Source organism: Haliotis rubra, unplaced genomic scaffold (genome assembly GCF_003918875.1).
Source record: "Haliotis rubra isolate DU_JTF1 unplaced genomic scaffold, ASM391887v1 Scf85, whole genome shotgun sequence".
Taxonomy (NCBI): Eukaryota; Metazoa; Mollusca; class Gastropoda; order Lepetellida; family Haliotidae; genus Haliotis; species Haliotis rubra.
In genome coordinates, this window is record NW_025767579.1 from 229,932 (window position 1) to 250,391 (window position 20,460).

Here is a 20,460-nt window from a genome sequence, read left to right on the forward strand (position 1 = left end):
GTAGACCGCCTCCGTGGTGTAGTGGTTAGAGCGTCTGCCCGGAGCGGAAAGTCGCGGGTTCGACCGCGTCATACCAAAAGACGTTAAAATATGGTACTTGTTGGTCCCAGCATGGCGCTCGGCATTAATGGGTACAACAAGGACTGGTCGGCTCGGAGTCACTATAATGTGTCTGAGTGGGGTATTCATGCTTCACTGCGGCATGGTATCTCAGTGGGCTAGCACTATAAAACCAGCTTCAGTCTGGGCTAGTACAAGCAGCCGCACATACACATACACGAGCATGCACGTCGTCATATGAGCGAAATATTCTCAAGCACGACGTTAAACCCAATTTCACCTCACCTCACCTCACCTGACTGTATTTGAGTAATAAAGCCAGTGAGCAGGACACCCTGTAGCTAGCTTGAGGGACACATAACTAACTACGACAAAAGCAGAGACCATTTCTCACTTATGAATACATTCATGTATACAAAGTTTCATTGTGTAAACGCATTTTGATTGTTGATAACCTAACAAAGAAGTGTCGAAAGCAGGACCTTTTTGCTTTGTGTGAATACTTGTCGCAAATAAACCAAACCAACTTGATAAAGCGAATATGTGCAGGTCCAGACGTGTGAATGTAGACAACGGGGATATCAGGAAACCGCGTGTTGTTGTAAACCCGTAATATAATGTTTCAATGTGGCTATAAATGGCGTGGTTAGACCTATTGATCAGGAAAAACGAAAAAGGCTTATCCTCAGAACTTGTTGTAAACATATCTTCTCGTTTGAGATGGAACTTGATTATTTACTTGAAATTAACTTAATGATTTGATTATTTAACAATGAATACCACTCCCAGACAATGTTTTACTCAAAGGATATTTCTTTTATCAAAGAACTTCCCCTTGAAGGCTGTTTGACTGCCTATCATGATGTCCGATTTAGAACTTCAAACAGGCGAGTGCCTCAAATTATTTGCCCCCTGACGCCGGAAAGAAAATGTCTGAAGTAAAATCAATATTTTGGCACAGGCATCTTTCCTGGCAAACAGGTCTAGTATCTAAACTTATCAATATATGTTTGTTTACACTACGCGTTAGGATAACAATCCGCTTAGAGTAACTGTAATGCTTGTCCCGGAAAGGCACGAGAAGTGCCGAGCATTATTACAGCCAATCAAGTGGAAGAACGAGTCAAGTCTTGATCTATCATGGCGACCATTTTGTGTAATGATGGTGTGCGGTGATAGGATGTTTTCTCCAATTTGCACAGGAAGATCGGACAAAGATATCATAATAAGTTCCCTCTGAGGTAGGTAAAGATCTGTAAAGCTGTCCAGTGACATACAGTGATTAATAAAAGAAGTGTTAGGATTATATATATCGAGGTTGCAGACAGCTGTGCGTGCTTCAGACTAAATGTGTTGTCCGCTTACCAACAACGCTGCCCTACATTTCACATGGGGTATACTTAGCGGTTAAAGGTCAGCATGGATGTCAAGATATCAAATATGGGGTGTTCATTAACATACAGATGAACCTGTGTGTCAGACCTGTTGTGCAAATAATTCATAAACATCATCCAGAAAGTATGTTACCATTGGTGGTTCACCTCAGTAATTTTGCCTTGCATGTTACCTATTTTTGAGTCTATTCTGAGATGTTTTTATTTATCTAGCATGTCTAGGGGCCCATGTCTGAATAGCTCCAAAGATATATGTGTGCATAGGGTCATTAGATATTCCTCAATCAATCCCCTATTATCCCTGCATCATCTCATATTTGGTTGGTAGTAGTTGGGAATATTGCCAATATTGGTTGAAATCTCATAATTGATGATTGCTTCATTACCAACGAACAATCATCGATAAAAATTGGTTAGCGTCGATTTTCAGATTTTCCTATTCAGGTTGTTATTGCAGATATGTATAACATGATGCACCTTGCTACTTTAAAGTGAAGTTGATATATCATGAACATACACCTTCTGGGGTCTTCAAGATATATTCAGTCATGACTTTTCAGTTAGTGAAGTGAGTTTTCTAAGAATTAAACAAGTTTTCAGGTCCTGACATCTTCGAAGATATGTTCCATCGTCAAGTGTTTCAAAGACTAAAACAGCAGTTCCAAAATCGTTTGTGTTCGATTATGAGAAAAATGTGATCGATTGCTTGGTCGTTTGGTCACTTCGACCAATCTTCGATTATTTCAATAATCAGAACACCACTAGTTGGTAGTATCAGAAGTAAATTCTTGGACATTGGTTAGTTCCATTTTGGACTTTAAATTGATTATTTTTATGGGATTGCGGATGCTAAGAAACATTTGATGTAAAATCGCAAAGCACATAAATATGTATTCCATCTCACTAAGTTATTAAAGACCAATTCTTTGTGGTGCAGCAAACCTTGTTATTGAGCGAGTAAAAACTGCCATCCCAAAACATATATTCTGAGGATACAGTTACTTGGCATTTGTACAAATGTTTCTACTGGCTCCACAGACCAATGTGCAAAGTGGTAGGAGAAATTCCCATTAATATGTAGGCTTGTGATCAGTGTATAAGTCTGTAGTTTACCTTCATGTATGAACTAATCTGGTAATAGATCGTGATAATGTTTCGTGGTGTTTAGCATATTGCACAGAGATATACTTGGAACAGTGTGTAATGAGGCATAATTAAGAAACATGCAGACATGCAGCTTTACTGCCTTTAGGGAGTTGAGATTTGTGAAGCTAGGACTAGTTTGAACCAAATTTACTTCTATCGTTAAAGATATCTATCTGTTGCTGAAACCACTGTGATAAGTGCAAAATGTGTGAGGAAATGTTTGACCATGTCACACCCAGTGTGAGGAAAACAGCCTATTCCACTTGCTAGGTCAATAGGGTTACTGCAGGGTATGTTGTTCGGTAGTTGGTACCTGAAAACTGATGAAATCATTTCGATAATGATTATCAAAATTGAATTAATAGTTCCATTTCAAACAATGAATCTCCCAACAATATGATAAGGGCAAATCTTGGGAAAAGTGAATTTTGACTGGGCCCCTCATTTCAGGCATGGGATCACAACAGTAAAACCTTACAGAACATTTCAAAGTATATATCCTTTAGTATGGTACTGGTCATCTTTTTAATGGCACATTATGACTCATTGACAATACAATGCAAGAAGAGGTAATGGACAAATGAACCTTTTAAATGCCAACTTGTGATTATTTCAGGATGTCGCAGTAGTGTCTATGACTGTTGAAATACCTTGTGGTTCTGATAGTATAAACATCAGCAATGTCAGTGAATTGGAATGCTGTGTACAGACATCAAGAATGTTGGTTTTTGGAGACCATGTATGATGTTGCTGTGGCCATTTTGACAGTTTGCTGGGTCAGGCTGTGACTTTGTGTAAACACAGAAATTTTGTATGTTACACATGTTAACAGGCATATTGTTTGTAAAAAAAACCCAACCATTCACCCATTTGCTTGCTTTATGGTCACAAACTATCTGTTTTTTGATGGAGACACAAATAAAGCAGATTATCAGTGTGTGAAATAAACCAAAACCTCAGCCAGACATCATGGCTGGTAACTTCAAAATGTTACCAGTCCAAAATGGATTTAACCAGACCAGACACCAAGATAGGACTCAGATGTATATAACATCTCAATTTTTACCAGACCATCGGGCTGGCTAGCTGTAAATCTAGACCGTCCGTCTGAATTCTAACCCATCTTCGGGAGGTGGGACGGGCCTTATTTCATACACTGAGATTATAGTAAAATATTCTTCTCAACTGAAGTAGCAATGTGTCAGTTGACTAGAAATATCAGGAAATCTGTGGAATCCGTTTCTCTCCATGCCTTTTTTATCATGTGAGCTGACAAAAGTTTAGACCGATTGCAGCAGGGCAATGATTTACTCCATGTTGGGTTTATAGCGATACTATGTATGTGTATGTATATGAAAGTAAACCAGTAGGAATGAGTTTCTAATCACCCGTTAGGTATCACAGATCAGGGAAATCTCTTGTTATTATTCATTGTTTTTGTCGACTTTGAAGTTTTATTTTAATTTATCTCTGTAATTATTTTACATTGAGGGAACAATGGAAAGCCTGTGATAATTAACATGAATGTATATTGATAACAAAATTATTCCAAGCGTGTACCAGCAAATTTGAGATGATCTTGCATCAAATGATGGTGCCATATATCGATATAGGAAATATGATACCATTGATTTTTGTATGAACAAGTCATTCTAGAATTGTTATTAGGACAAAACATAGTTTCACTTCAATAAACTGGAATTATGTTAAAAGAGGTTTTGGACTTTGTTTTGACCTTGATGACACATTGCTCATCATGCTTTTAACCACTGGTATTGGTTCCATGTTTTAAGTGCAGGTGGTGTTGACTACAGCATAGGAAATTCAATTCAAAGCTTAGAAAAAAACTTTCCAGGGTGACGTGCATTGACTCCTTGGAAGATATAACTTGTAGAGGGTATGGCGGATTAGCCGAGTGGTTAAAGGGTTTGCTTGTCACACTGAATGCCTGGGTTCACTTTCCCACGTTGGTACAAACAATGTGTGAAGCCCAATTCAAGTGTCCTGTGTCTTGATATTACTGGAATATTGCTAAAAGTGCATAAAACCCAATACTCTCACTATAACTTGTAGGAGGTAGACATGGTTGGTCATATCCAGCTTGTCCAAAGCTCCTTTTTGGACTAGCAGTTATAACTAGATGACCACCATACCGTCTTCAAACTAAGTGATTTTTACTGTGCAAAAATGAATAGCTTCTGAAGCGTTGGGTAAGCTTATTTCCTCAGTAATTATGAACTGTCAGCAAATGTCCCCAAGAGACGAGTGCATAGCACTTACATGTCAAGCATATTAATACTGAAAATTGATTTCCCACAACCATGGTGCTATTCGAGTATGCCAGTTAAGTCTATCAAGGTCATGTTGATCCAGATGAACAAGGTTCAAGTAATTACATTAGCATAAGACGGGACGAACTGGATCAACAGCTTACCATTGGGTATTATGTTGATTACTGATGTACATTTATTGTAATGAGCGGTAATAGGAACCAGATTGAGTTAAATTGATTTAGTGATTAATTTGTCAATAGGACGTGAGATTATCTTTGTAAGTGTGTGTGAATCAGACAGAATGATCATTGTTTCAAAATGCTGAGATTGAATGGATAGGTCAACTTAGTGTGAAAAATGGATCAGCGAGCATGAAACTGGCAGTTGCTGTGATCAGTTTTGATGAAAAGTCTTAGCCCAGGTCATTGTGTGTTAGACAGCACTTTACCAGTTTTGCATAGTTGTGTTTATATGCCAAATGCGGAAACAGTAGCCATATCATCTAGCTCATACATGAAGGTCAATAAATGGCATACTTTTGAAGGTCAATAGTTGGAACCTGAATGTCACATCCAAGTTGATTTATCTTGATCAGTAGCCAAGGTTCATCATGTCTCTATAGCTAGGCCCACTGATTTGCTCTTGTCGTTTTTCTCATTTTGTACCTCCAACATTCCAGTTTCAAGGTTGACTGATCAGATCTTCCTGTTCTATGCTTCTCTGTAATTCATTAGTGTGCAGCTCTTTCTTCCTTCTCTACAGATGTCTTTGGTTGCTCCACTTGATCATGTTCATCCAGGGAAGATTATGAGTCTAGATTATGGGTCATATTTATGCGATTTTGGCACTAATAACCACAGTCAGGGGGCATTTGAAGAAAGGGACACCATCAATATGAGAAAAGATGGAAAAGGAAAATATCTTATGTTGCTCTTAGTCTTAGTATGGAGTGAATGTCATAATTGTTATGCCATTTCTTATGGCTAGTTTGTAGATTGACCATGGTGCATCAGGTTCCCCTTGTAACATATAAATGTAAGTATCCCTGTACTCCTGTTTGTAATATTGCTATGTCAGTGTTGAAACATTCATGCCCATGGCCCATGCTGTACACACTCACTGTGTGAGTCATACATACATATTGTATTTTCTAATAATAGTGTAGCTATATTCATGATGACCTTGCATGGGATCTCTTTTTAGTCTCATTTTTAGATGGCCTTGCGATGTATTTTGTAAATTCAATTACTGAATATCATACTTAAATGTTACTATGGCTACGGCTTTAACCCTAATCCAGGATATAGGTACAAATCCAGTGTGTTATAAAATTAATTCAATTTAGTATTATTTTGTAAGCTTCATTGATAATAATTGAAAAGGCTTATTAAATGCACAGAAAATACTGATGCAGCTAAGTGATAAGTCAACATGGTAGACTCAGTTAGTTTTAGCAAAGACTAGTTTTTCACCAGGACCTCTAAGTCTAACCATGGAATTGGGAACAGGCATCAGACATGTGGAAAGAAGATCTTATGTGTCTTGAAAACACATCTGTCGGGAACTGAGTATGTGATGTACATGTACATGTTCCTGAGAATGAGCCCTCAAAAGCAACACTCACAGCTACATGGGGTAACATTTTGGTCTGATGGCTTAACCGGTATGCCTCTGCTAAGTCATTTGACATTTACTCTTGAGCAGTTGAGAAGGGATAAAACTCCCATCATGCTGATTAGCTAGAGTTAAATTAAGCATCTGAAAACATAACCTTTTCGACATGGATGTGATTAGTGATAAATGAAATGTTATTTTGGGCAGTTGCATAACTTGCCCTGTTGGAAGTTGATTCCTTCAAAGTTTCTAGACAGCAACTTGCACAGCTTGTTAACTGAAGTTTATGTCAGACAGGCACAATGATGTAGAGTGTTTTCGACAGATATTAATGCCACTATAGAAGGTGATTTTCAAATTGAACTTGTGGCAATCCTGTAAGGCACATTCCATGGTTGATGTAAGAGTGGCCTAAAGATGATGTACAGCTCTGATATATGGCTGGAATATAGCTGACTGTTGCGTTAAACAACACCCATTTGTTCTGATCACAGATTTATATTTTCCTGTGTAGGGTGATTAGGGCAAATACAGTTAGATTGACTTTGGCAAACCAAATATATCACTTTCTATTTGCAGTCACAGTCAGGGGTTATCTCACTGACTCCTTGAAGCTTTTGTTTTGCATATTTCAATGTAACACAAATACTAGGGTTGGCTACCAAACACCTCTAGTATTGGTAATGCTCTCTTTCCATTTATGGCCCACAGTGAAAACTGTGTGACTTTTGAAATACCTCAGCATCGTTAACGATAAGAAGTTATTTTTGATATGCCACATTTGCATATTAATATGACTTCGATTATCCAGTTTGGGATGCCAACAATCTACCCTGTATCATGGATCATTTTGGACTGGAAACAATATAGGTGCCCTAGTGGCGCATATTAATCCCATGTGACGTAATAAAATTATGTCACCATTTCATTTAACAAATTCCACAATTTCCGGAGCTCCCCAAACCTGCACAAATGGCAGGTTGCTATCTCCCATACCCTCCCAAGACAACACTGTGTTTGGTTGGTTGGTACCAAGTTAGGCCACCAGTGCTGTTCAGATCAATTCCAAAATGGTCCCTCCTGGATCATATTCCTTCTTCAGTGATTGCAACCTCATTTGGTAATTGCCCTTCTCTCATACATGTCACATGGGGGGAAATGTTTCTTATTAAGGATTACTGGCTGCAGAACGTAAGTTAATGCATTAGGACACATAAGAAGGAAATATCATGCATGATTTAGGTTTGTAGATATGTGTATTGTACAGTGGCTAATGCAGTAATCATACTAATGTAGAACAGAGTTTCATAAATGCTGGAGATCTAATTTGCAAGTAGAAGGGTTTCAGGAACTTGGACCAAGGAAAAACAGTTAATTTGCTTAAGATAATGAGATTTTGTGTGTGTGTCAGATTTTACTTTTGTGTGTACATTTGAGGTTCTTCATAAAAGAATCAAGGGAATTTTGCCATGTTGCATCCACTGATAATTGCTTATTTTGACGTCTGTATAGATGTATGTATGGTTTTGCACTTTGAACATGATGAGCATTCAGCATATGAACAACTGACAGACAGACAATTTATTTCGAGTATTCAAGGCCATGGCCCATATTACAAAAGGGTTTTAACAGGTGTATTCATGCTGGTCATATTACAGGTATATTGTCACCGGACGAGACAAAAAAAAAAGCTCTCGTAAATAACAACAGAGATGCTACACTAAACTATCACACAATATTTCAGCATATATACTGAAGATCTAATTATAATTTGTTGTATTTTTTATTCTAAAGACTTTATATAAAAACCTTGCCAAACTTAATATTACAATTTTCATCAGTGCTTGACATAATTCTAACAAGATTGTCCATAGAAGGGCTATTTCTTATACTATTATGAAGACATTCTCTTGTTTTGGCTTCATAACGCTGACGCTGACAGATCATGAAGACATGAAATTCATCTTCAACAAGAAATAAATCTTTACTATGAGTATGACAATATAGTATGACTATAAACTAAACATTTGGTCTGCACTCTTTATGGGACATGATTTATATGATGAACGGTAGCTTGAACAATAATTTTTGATTATTTCATATATTTTAAAGAAGTCAAAGAAGAGCTGTTGATATTTCTGTAGTTATTTGTCATGTAACCTTATTCCTACACATTACTGTACAGTTTGTGTCATGGTTTGTCCTGCCGGTTCTTTCATTTATTACTGCAGTTGATGTGTCAGGACATGAATGGGCAATTAATTAGTATTGAATGTTTATCATGCTAACGTGGGATGTTGGAATGGAAGTGATTAGCCTGTGGTAATTCAATAGTAGAAATAGATTGTTCTGTTACTTGATTCAGAAGTCCATTTTTCATTTGACTGACATATGATATATTAATCTTTCAGGGGAATTTGTTCCATCGTGTGACTAAGTTGTAATTAACTGGAACTCAAGGTAGCAAGATCCAGTAATAACTAAATAAATGTTGCAAGATTCACATTTTGACTCTGAATAATTAATAACACCAATTGGACCACAATTGCCATGGGATTAACTTAGCATATAGGTCTATGGAGAGTTCACCTTGTAAATTAGTAAATGATTTCCATGGTAGCTTGTATCATGTTGCCATGACAATGTACAGAATAGTGCTGATTGATTGGCTGATAACACAACATCTGTGACAGGGTCCTTCCCTCCTAACTCTTAAAACCTCAGTACACTGCAATGGTTCAATTGATTTTAATTTCTATATTCATCCAGACAGTGGTAAATTGATTCATTTAATTGATTACAACAATACAAGATAATTGCTATGGGAGTTATTCTGTGCATGGGCAGTGTGGTTGTGTAGTTCAGTGTTGATTGTGTTTGAAAGCCGCAGATGTATGTGTATATGTTTATGAACGAGGAAGTGTATATTTATACATTATTTATCCACAAGATCATTACATCTGGATTTTAAAATAATGTATTTTTGCATGCAAAGAGCTGTGCTTGCTGCAGTCATGTAGGTACAGGAGTGAAATGGAAAAGGAAATCAAATTTATGCTTTAGTTGTTATTTCCAGTTGATGAAATACTGCTGCAGCCTTTTGGGAACCTGTCCAATAACCATGATAATGTATCCAAGGAATTTCTTTTCAGAGAAAATATCGGCTGTGACTGACAGTTTCTCTGAAATATTGGTGTTCTTGTGCAGCTGATCAACATATCTGAATTGTCATGGTTACAAGTTACACCCNAAATCCCTGGTGTAGAAACACACCCATACCCAAACAAATCCCTGGTTTCCATTAAGCTACATGAGTGAAATGTGAAGCATGTCAGCCATATTTGCTGTATGACTGACATCTCACTGTAACAATTATATACAGATCACAGTAATCGTTCACCATCGGTCACATTAGTTTGCCCTATGCTTTATCTTTTCACTCAATACAGATTGCTATGATGTATAGTCAAATCTGGCTAAACATTCTTTCAGGTGCTTTTAATATTTCTTTCTTATGAACTGGAATTTTATGAGAATCCTACATGGAGATAAGTCAGATCATGAATGATTTAAATGTTTTGTATTGACATGTTGAAGAAATAGAAAACTGTATTACTGAAGATGTATTAATTTCCCTTTGTAATTGATCAGCATACAGACATAAGATTTGTTTGAGCTTCTGAGTTGGTTGCAAGTTTAAAGAACTGTTTGTGGTGATGAATTTGTGTTTTATTTTTTTCCTGAAACTCAGCTAGTGTCAACCATTCGTGTACATTTGGATGTAATTGGAAAAAGATTTGGATTTGAAGCTGGCTCAAAATAAAATCCCAAAGTTCCATGCAGGATATTTGATAGCGATTCTAAAGCCTATGAATTCTACCTCATCCCTTTTCCCATTATCATGATTATCTGCCATTTTGTGAATTGAACGTGGCAGCCACATTTTTAGGAAACAGTATTAGAACTTTTAATGAGAAAGAGAATGTTATCCAGTTTTATTCCAGGTTAAGAGTTTATTTTGGCTTGCAAATTTTCCACTCTTTAGATCCAATTTATTTTTATTTTTGAAGCAACGACCAGCAATTTCCATCAAGGTGGTTTTCGTTATGCAAGCTCTCAAGGACTACACAGATCTTATAGTGTGATTGAAATCATTGATGGGACTAGATGATAATTGCCACAGTGATAATATAAGCTGCCATTCCATTACAAGCCAGTGAAGCGGTGGATGAACTGCAGAGGTCACCCGGAATGATGGTTCAATCTCCATGGCTTCATTGACTCCAAGGATAACACTGACCTTGACTGGTCTCATGTTTAAAATTATTCACACAACCTTAGATCATGCTCACCACTTTCTTCTCAGCCTGTCTTATAAATTGGTTGTTAGACCATGAACGTTTTTCACCCGGTTGAATCCCACTGGGTACAATGAAGCCCATTTCTTTCGGTCATGTTGCTGGTTAGCGGCGAAACTACTCAGTCAGTCAGTCAGTCCTAGACCATGATTTCTAATGTGTCATGAAACATTATGATGGTGCATATGACAATCCTTTTTTTTTAAGCTGAATAACACGACACTACACCCCCCAGACTACAACACACCTGCTATCAGTTGACATCTAAGGCTGGTGACATAGCTATGGTTGGAAGTCTAAGTATATTCATTAGCAATGCCCATGTGACATGTTCAGACAAATAATCACAGAAGGGAAAACTCAATATCGACCCCAGGGAGGTTATTGCAATTCAGCCTGTCCATGAGTCCATTTTCGCAAATGGCATTTGATGTGTCTTGAATAGCGTTATGCCACAGTTGTCCTTGCTACTCATGTTGGTCAGAAAATGGCTGAGTGAATCACTTACCAGGGATATCAGATAATAGTTATCCCCGCCGCGCGTTTAGCGCAAAGCGGGGAATTTAGTATTAGGCTCTGTCCGTGCGTCCGCATGTACGTACGTACGTACGAATTGAAATATCTTAAGAAGAGTTGGCTGGATTCTTTTCATATTTGGTAGCTAGGTTCATCACAGTAAAAGAAAGGTCCCAGTCAGGTTTGGTGAGCTTGACCTTCATTTCAAGGTCACAAAAGACTTTAACGTTTTACCCTTGTCAGCGAGATATCTCATGAACCGTTTACTGGATTTTCTTCATATTCAACACCAAGCTTTACCTGGGGAAGGCGCAGGGCCCAGTCAAGTTTGGTGACCTTCACCTAATTTTCAAGGTCATGGTGACAGTTTGAAGATTTCAGCATGTTAAGCTGCATGTGAAGCTGCATGTTAAGCTTGTCAGCGAGATATCTCAAGAACCATTCACTGGACTTTCTTCATATTTGACACCAAGCTTCATCTTGGGAAGGTGCAAGGCCCAGTAGATTTTGGTGACCTTCACATCATTTTCAAGGTCACGGCAACACTTTGAAGACTTCAGCATGTTAACCTGCATGTAAAGATTGTCAGCGAGATATCTCAAGAACAGTTCACTTGATTTTCTTCATAGATTTTCAAGACTTCCCTTGAATGTTTTTCAATAAGCAATTTCTTTATAATTATTTTTGCATATTTCATACACTTAAGACATTCATGTCAAGGTCAAAGTGAGTCTTGAAAATATTTGTGCATTTGAACAACTACACAGCAAGATATCAAGAGAGGTTGACTGGTCATGTTTTTGTTGACATTTAACTTCATCTTAAATTTGGACCTTCACTTTCATTACTTTTTAAGTTTGATTTGATGATATGTGGCGGGGGATTATGTCACCTTAGTGACAATGCTTGTTTTGACATGAGTTGACCTACATCAGTCAGGAAAACCTTTGTGATACTGGATTTTTGAAAAAAGGATATATACACCACAAATCCATCTGTGTCTAGATAGATTTCCCTGCTCATCATTGCTAGTTTCCAGTACTTATTTAGCAATTTAATCAGTCATTTTAGGAAAACAAACCATTTATAACTCAACATCATAACTGCAAATTAAGCTTCCATAATAGCTACTGAGCATGAACAGTGTTAAGTGATGTAAGTATTGATTTTTTTACAATTAACCATATCAACATGGTATAGGAATGGTTGTCATTCTACAAATATTAAGATGTAAATATAGTAACAGTTTAGACAAATATTCTACTTCTATCCCTGTCTCAAAATTTGATATATATCCTAACCCATAACCCTTGGTTAGGAGTCTTCAAAGAAATGGCACAGTTGCCCTAACCCAGGCTTAATGTGAGGCAAGGGTTCCATTTGGAATCATTCCAATTGTTCCATGCCCTGGCCTCTCCAAAATACTTTAGAAAGAACTTGAACTCAATTAATTTCAAAATTTGTAAATTTAATCTTTCTTTTCAAAGTGGGTGTGTTGAATTCTAGCAAAAATTAAACTGTATTTGATTAGAAATTGAGTATTAGTATCTGTCTTTCAGTGGCATTTAGAAGTTGTACATTGATGTCCAAGATATTTTTATGGATTAAACTTCTTTTTAATTTCTCTCATGATGTTTCGAGACCATTCCAGGTCCAGGTCACCTGATGAAGGGACCTGAAATGGTCTCGAAACGTCGTGAGAGAAATTAAAAAGAAGTTTAATCCATAAAAATATCTTGGATATTAGTATCTGGTTGTATGCACTCTGGTTTGTGGAATGTGTATGATCTGTAGTCTAAACCAAATACATTTATGGAAGAAACCAACTTTGTAAAGATGAGACAATAATCAGTATGTATCGTCTTTGATTCAGGCAAAGTTCCTATTAAGTTAGATTTGTATTACAACCAGATTTGTAACTTTGTATGCCTGCATCACATTCCTTTAAACATCAGTCAGTCTGCAGACGAAGAATCTTGACTTTCAGATTTTCGAAGTATTTTTGGAAGGTTATTGATTTTTGTCTCTCCTGGGAAGACTGTTCCTTTAGTTACAAGTATCATGTGGCTACAAGACTGCGACATTTACCAAGAAGTACTTCAGATTAGCTTTCTGATATGGAAGGGTAGTTTGAAGTAACTTCATGGTTTGACATTTCAGCAAGAGAAGCCTGGTTAAATTTCCAATATCAATTCATTTGAAGGCATTGGATTCTTAAATCTATGTATACTAATTATATTATTTTTGAACTTATCCTATCTCACGACTTGCACCTCTCTCTCTTGCTTCGACTTTTAGTGGAACGACTGTAAACTTTTTTCCATAGGCCTCCTTGCCCATTCGCCAATGCACTCCATGCTGCTCTCCTTAATTAGCTTCCTAGTTCCTAATAAAGCTTGCAGCATGCTCCACTAATTGCCCACGTGACTACCTTGAATGATCATTCTCTTTCTTGTTGCACGACTGTGTGGACATGCTGTATATTAGGGACATTATTTCACCCTAACATCATTGGGAAAACTGATAATCAGTCAAGGAAAAGGAAAGTTTGTGCTCAATGCAAGACGAATTATTCGTCCCTCGACCCTCACTCGTTTTGCAGTGACTGTATTGGACAATGTAACTGGAACAAACGATTTGGCAAGTGTAATTCACTAAAAGATGAGGATTTTAAGGCCTACCTTCGTGTTTGCTCCCGGAGAATCGCCGATAGGGACAGGAAATCAACAGAATCTGATCCCACTCCCGCCAAGCGTATCAAGTTACAGCGACAGAAAATCGTACCTTCACGCAAGAGAGCGACGTCTGTGGTTCAAGAGGATTTTATGGACGCTTCATCAGATTCTTACTTATCTGAGGACGTTCGGCACCTATTACGTACGCATCAGTCACCTCTTTCCATAGCGTCAGATCACTCGCGGGTGGTTGTGATCGGTAATTCTTTGTTGCCTGTCCCATCTACACTACCAGGGGACCTTAGATTGACACTATCCTCATCCAGATCATTGGTACATATCCCCCTCGACTGTCTCAGTTTGTTTGGAGCCTGGCCAACCGCGTTCAACCAGCCAACTGTCTCCCCACAGTTCATTGAACCAGATGGAGCTGGCTACAACAGCGTTGCCGGGGGACGTTCATCATGAATCAACAATTCAGGTTTTGTCACCTAATCGCCGATCCAGATCGCCACATCATTCTAGATTACCACAACGATCTAGATCACCTTCACGATCCAGATCACAATCACAATCCCAATCTAGATCACCGTGCCGATCAAGATCACCGAATGGATCCAGATCACAACTTCGAATCAGATCACCGGACCGATCAAGATCACCGAATGGATCCAGATCACAACCTCGAATCAGATCTCTGGACCGATCTAGGTCACCTAACCGATCCTGATCACAACCATCGAAGTAGATCGCCAGACCAATCCAGATCACCTAACCGATCCAGATCACCAAATCAAGCCAGATTGCAAATGCAAACCAGATCACCTGTTCTATCCAGATCACCTTATAGATCCAGATCAAGATCACAGTTTCCAGTTAGTGCATCGAATTGATCCAGATCACTTTATAAATCCAGATTATCTTACCAACCCAGGTCACCTATACGATCTAGATGACCTTACAGAGCCATTGACCAATCGGGATCACAGTACATATCCACATCTCATGGCCGATCCTATTCAGATGGTCGAACCAGAGCTCCAATCAGAACCAGATCACCAACTAGAACTACAGCGACCCGGACTAGTTCTTCATATCATACCAGATCACCTAGCCATACTAGGGAATCCAGATCACCGGCTTACCAACCTACTCCGGTACTTACCACGTCGAGATCTCGATACAGTTCTTCTGACCGACGTTCGGGTGATCATTGCTCTGATACCACTTATAGGCCTACAGTCTCTTATGATGTTCTGTCTACACGCTCTGGGAATCCTTTGACTCACTCTAGGATCATCACTGAGTCATGGGAACCTGATAACAATCCCACTCCTACAGCGACTCCAGATCTAAATATGATGATCAGGGCCATAACCTCAGCCTGGAACCAAATACAGACTTCTACTCCAGCTGATCCGGCTTCAGTAGCTCCTGGCTCTTCATCTGGTCCACTTCCTGTGATTGATCCAGTCCAAATAGCCATGCCTGCATCTCCCGCTCACTCTGAGTTATCTACCCCTGGGGGTAGCACTGCAGCAGTTGAGACACCTCAGGTACTCCTTTGGATTGTTGAGAAGCTCCAACTTCCCTTGAGTACTTCAGCAGATGACCTGGATCACTCTTATACTCTTAGGAACAGGGATTGGTCTACCATCATCCTACCACCTCGACCTTGTATTCTGAAATTATCCAGTACACTAAATGATGGTTTCGAGAGCCCGAAACGAATTAAGGACGGATTCTCTGCTCCCAGATATAATCCTTCTACCTCTCATGTCCACGGCCTAACAAAAATCTCTACAGCTCCAACAGTTAATGAGGATATTGGAACCCTGTGTGGCAAACGAGCTGCTTCGCCCTACCTTATTGAGGACCGAGAGTTGGCTCACATGGATTCAGCCGTGAGAAAGACGTTGCCATCTATTAGTTGCGTGATTGCAGCAGTCGACGCTGTAGTGTTAACACTGCTCTGGAGCATACTTACTCTGATCAAGATGCTTACATCCGAGGATGCATGACTTTAGCTCTGGACCAGTTCCAAATTATCCTGGATCATTTTTTGGGCTACACTCTTGCTGTTCGCCGACGTGGACCCCTTAACATCTCTTTATGGGAGGAGCGATTTAAAACAGAACTGTTTCGCCAGCCTTGTTTTATTGACTCCCTCTTCAATGGTAGCATCCAAGAAGTATCTAATAAAGTTGATAAAGAAACCCACTTTCAAGTCTCGATTGAACTGTTAAAGATACAGAAGTCACAGCTCCAGGACTCATTAAAACAGCGTCGAACTGCACAGTTCACCCCTACCAGTCCGGATTTACGAAAGCTTTTTCGTGGCACATCCTTGGCAGAGGAAACAGATCTGGCCGTGGTGGTTCCTCCCGTCGGCCCGCTCAGGGACCAGCGCCGGGAAGCTGTGATTGGGACCTCCCGTCCCCAGTCATTCCGATTTACAACACTCCGGTGGGCGTGAGATTGCAGATCTTCACCCGGAATTGAACCATCCTCAAAGATCCGTATGTGACCAACCTGCTACTTCACGGCTATCAGCTACCCGTTATTGGCAGTCCACGTCTGACGTCACATCCACCTCACCTCACCTCATATCCTGTGGACCAGCTTCAGACTCTGCTATCCACAATAGGTACGCTATTAGACAAACTCGCGATAGAGCTCCTAGGTCCAACGCCTGTCACTCCAGGATTCTAATCCCCCATCTTCTTGGTTCCAAAGAAAAATTCCAACAAACTCTGGCTCATCTTCAATATGAAGTTATTCAATGCCCGATTCCTGCTTCTACTGTTTCACTTCAGGATGGTGTCGATCAACCTTTTACGCACCATCTTGAAGAAGGGAGACTTCCTCATCAGCCTAGATCTTCAGGATGCTTATCTTCACATTCCGATACATCCAGAACACCGGAAGTTCCTTCGCTTCGTGTTCAACTAAGGAATCACTACCAATGGAAAGTCCTACCATTTGGAATTTCCACGGCCCCGTGGCTTTTTACCCGAATTACCAATCCCATAACGAGCTTCCTCCACTTTCAAGGGATCACCTTCGAAAGCTACATAGACGATTGCATCCAGGCTCAACAGGATCCGATCGTATTGCTTCGCCAGCTACAGTTCGCCACCACGCTGCTCAGACAGTTAGGGTGGCTGTTGAACATCGCGAAATCGGAATTAATACCTACTCAGAAACTCCAATTCATCGGAGCACTGTTCGGCACTCGTCAGGGGATGATGTTCGTACTTCACGACAGGTGGATAAAGATTCAGCAATGCATTCCTCCAGCACTGTCTCAGGCAAGAACCTTACGACAGTGGCAGGAGCTACTGGGCCTTCTGACGTCAGCTCAAGCCTTAACGTACAGAGGCCAGCTCCAACTTCGGCCGATACAGCGATTTCTACGCCCGTCCCTTCAGGCTGACAACCCCAAGGAACCAATTTGCCTTCCAGAACCGCTTCGTCCAGTCCTTCAATGGTGGCCCGACGAACAGAATGTTTGCGCCGGAGTCTCTATGATACCCTTTGTACCGACTCATCACCTATTCATCGATGCATCTCTCATGGGTTGGGGAGCTCACTTCCTCGACCACCAAGTGGCCGGGCTGTGGTCATCCGATGAACGGGTACTTCATATAAAAGAGCTGAAATTCAAGGCGGTAATTCAAGCCATCTAACATTGGGCAACAGAGCTTCAATCAACCAGTCTGTTGATTCAATCAGACAATTCGACAGTGGTTTGGGATATAAATCATCTAGGCTCGACAGGCTCGGCGAATCTGCTACAATGGGCGATCAGGTTCTTCCATCTCATCGACTCACTCAACATCGTAGCCAGAGCCAGACACATTCCCGGGGTAAAAAATGTGATCGCCGATGCCTTGTCCCGATCCAACCGACCGTCCCCGACAGAGTGGAAGTTACTGCCCCAGATCTTTCAGTCGATGATCTACCTGTTATCACAGCCTCAAATAGGCCTTCCAAAGTTTGTATCACCAATCCCAGACTCCTTGGCGTGTGACCTCGATGCGTTGGCAATATCATGGGAGGGTCTCAATGCCTACGCGTTCCCCCCCTCCAGCTCTGCTACCAAAAATAATACAGAAACTATTGGCCACCAGCAACATACTACTGCTTTTGGTCGCACCCTTCTGGCCAGCGAGAAGTTGGTTCGTCAACCTAAGAAGCCTGGCAGAGCTAAACCCAGTACCACCTCCAAACCGGGACGACCTACTTCTTCACCCTCACTCGGAACTACGCCACGGGTCACCTCAGACCCTCAATCTACACATTTGGCACATCTTCAGAGGTCTCTCATAGCTAAGGGCTACTCTTGCCGAGTACCCACAGCTATCACTTCAGCATCGTACTTCGACCCGTTCCTTGTACAACAACAAGTGGAAGAAGTTTGAAGACTATTGCCCCTGCTTCAAGAAGGCCCCACAGACACCGACCGCGGCGGGTGAAAGAGAAACACAACTCGGCATCTCCAAGGTTTAACGTTCCAGGCTGCATCAAATTGACCCTCACTCCTTTGCCCAAGCTTAGTCAAAGGATGTCCACACAGCTGCAAGACCAGCTGTTTGCACTGTCCAGACAGAAGGGTAATCTGTCCAACCGTGGGATAAGTGCAAGTCGTGAGATAGGATAAGTTTAAAAATTTGGAAATTTTAATATAAATTGTATATTTATATACTTATCCTATCTCACGCGATGGATGCCCGCCCGGCCTCCCCACTACTCAGATTTTAACGTTGGCTTCAAGATGAGAATGATCATTCAAGGTAGTCACGTGGGCAATTAATGGAGCATGCTGCAAGCTTTATTAGGAACTAGGAATCTAATTAAGGAGAGCAGCATGGAGTGCACGGGCGAATGGACAAGGAGGCCTATGGAAAAAAGTTTACAGTCGTTCCACTAAAAGTCGAAGCAAGAGAGAGAGGTGCAAGTTGTGAGATAGGATAAGTATATAAATATACAATTTATATTAAAAATTCCAAATTGATGCAAAGATTTATTTGTTTCAGCAGTCAGATTTATGAAAATGGGTGTATGGTTATGAAACACCTAAACTGTCAAATGATTAGATTAGGTCTGGGCTTCATTTCAGTGTTTATGACAAATATTGGCATCTCAAGAATAAAGAAAAGAGTTGAGATTAATTTGTAACTGCCTTTGTCCAATTTCACAAACCAAAGCAATCAAATTTGGTCATAAGAGGGACAAGGACCTGAATGCAGCCATGGTAGCTATACCTTCCATATTGAAAAAAGGAAAATTAATTTGTTTTATTTCCAAAGAATCGATTTTTGAAAAAAATATATTTCGCTTAACCATGAAGAGTAAATTGCTTCATGAAATCTGCATGCTTGCAGCAATATCAATGATTGGAAAGTCTGTTTTTCACTTTATGGCCACATAGTCTGGGGGTACAGTAAATCATTTAGGACTTGCATACCTTCATAAAGAAATCTTCTTATGATATGCCACCATAAGCCTAAAGTATGTCTCATTCTACTGTACATATACTATTCACACTTTGCTAAGGATCAAATCATGGATTCAACAGAAAACTATGATGTGGTGTCAAATTTGGTTTAAATATCAAAGCTAATTGTTAGCATGGATCCTAGGTTTCAGTATGTCATTGCATCTTGTAGATCCCATACCTGCTATTGACAGGTGTTGTTTATTTGTCAATGACTTATTCCATGATTTGCAAAATGGTTGATTGGTGCCATGAAAACCATTTTTATGGTTACTCATGTATCAAGTGCATAAGGTTAGATTAAAGTTTCTGTTTGCCTAAAGAGGGGTTACCATATCATTATTTATCAGTTTTAAATGGATACAATTTCAAATTATAAATCTGCGTTTAAGGAAAGTTGTGAATTTTTGTGAACCTTATCGAAGTGTGAGTAGTATATAATATTGTGTCTAGGAATTGTATATCACTTGCTCCTGAACTTGTTGAAGACAAGAGACATTTGGACTCATGCAAGCTTCTATTTGATGCAAACTTGTGCCATACCATTACTTTTCTACTCAAAAGAAGTTTTCTTTAATTTCTATTTAGTAGTGTGTATTTGGTTTTCAGTCAGTGTCCTGGCGAATGAAGGAAATATGGAAGCCGGCTTGCACATTAATGAGTACATGCTAGCAACTCTATCTTCCTTTGCTGCAGCTGTAGGTTTAGTGAGAACCCTTCCCAGATTGAAATGTCATGAAAGGATGGGTAGTCTTAGCGATACAGTATAAATAACACTAGGTTTTGCTCAAGTTACTTCTCACTTACCCGGATAGCTAAGTAGGTATGCTTGAAATGTATCAATGCACATGGATGGATGTATACATTACATCATTTGAAATTTTAGTGTGGCTGATAATCATGTCTTGATTTGAAACCAGTCTC

At 39.7% G+C, this 20,460-nt stretch overlaps 1 protein-coding gene across 1 annotated transcript in view; it reads left to right on the forward strand.

Annotated features, from left to right (window-relative positions):
- The first annotated feature begins 1,194 nt into the window (after positions 1-1,194).
- LOC124262666 (G patch domain-containing protein 8-like) overlaps positions 1,195-20,460 on the forward strand; it is a 52,703-nt gene continuing 33,437 nt past the window's right edge. Inside the window, 1 exon segment of the mRNA XM_046697174.1 lies at positions 1,195-1,301. The gene's annotated coding sequence lies outside the window, so the exon portion shown is untranslated.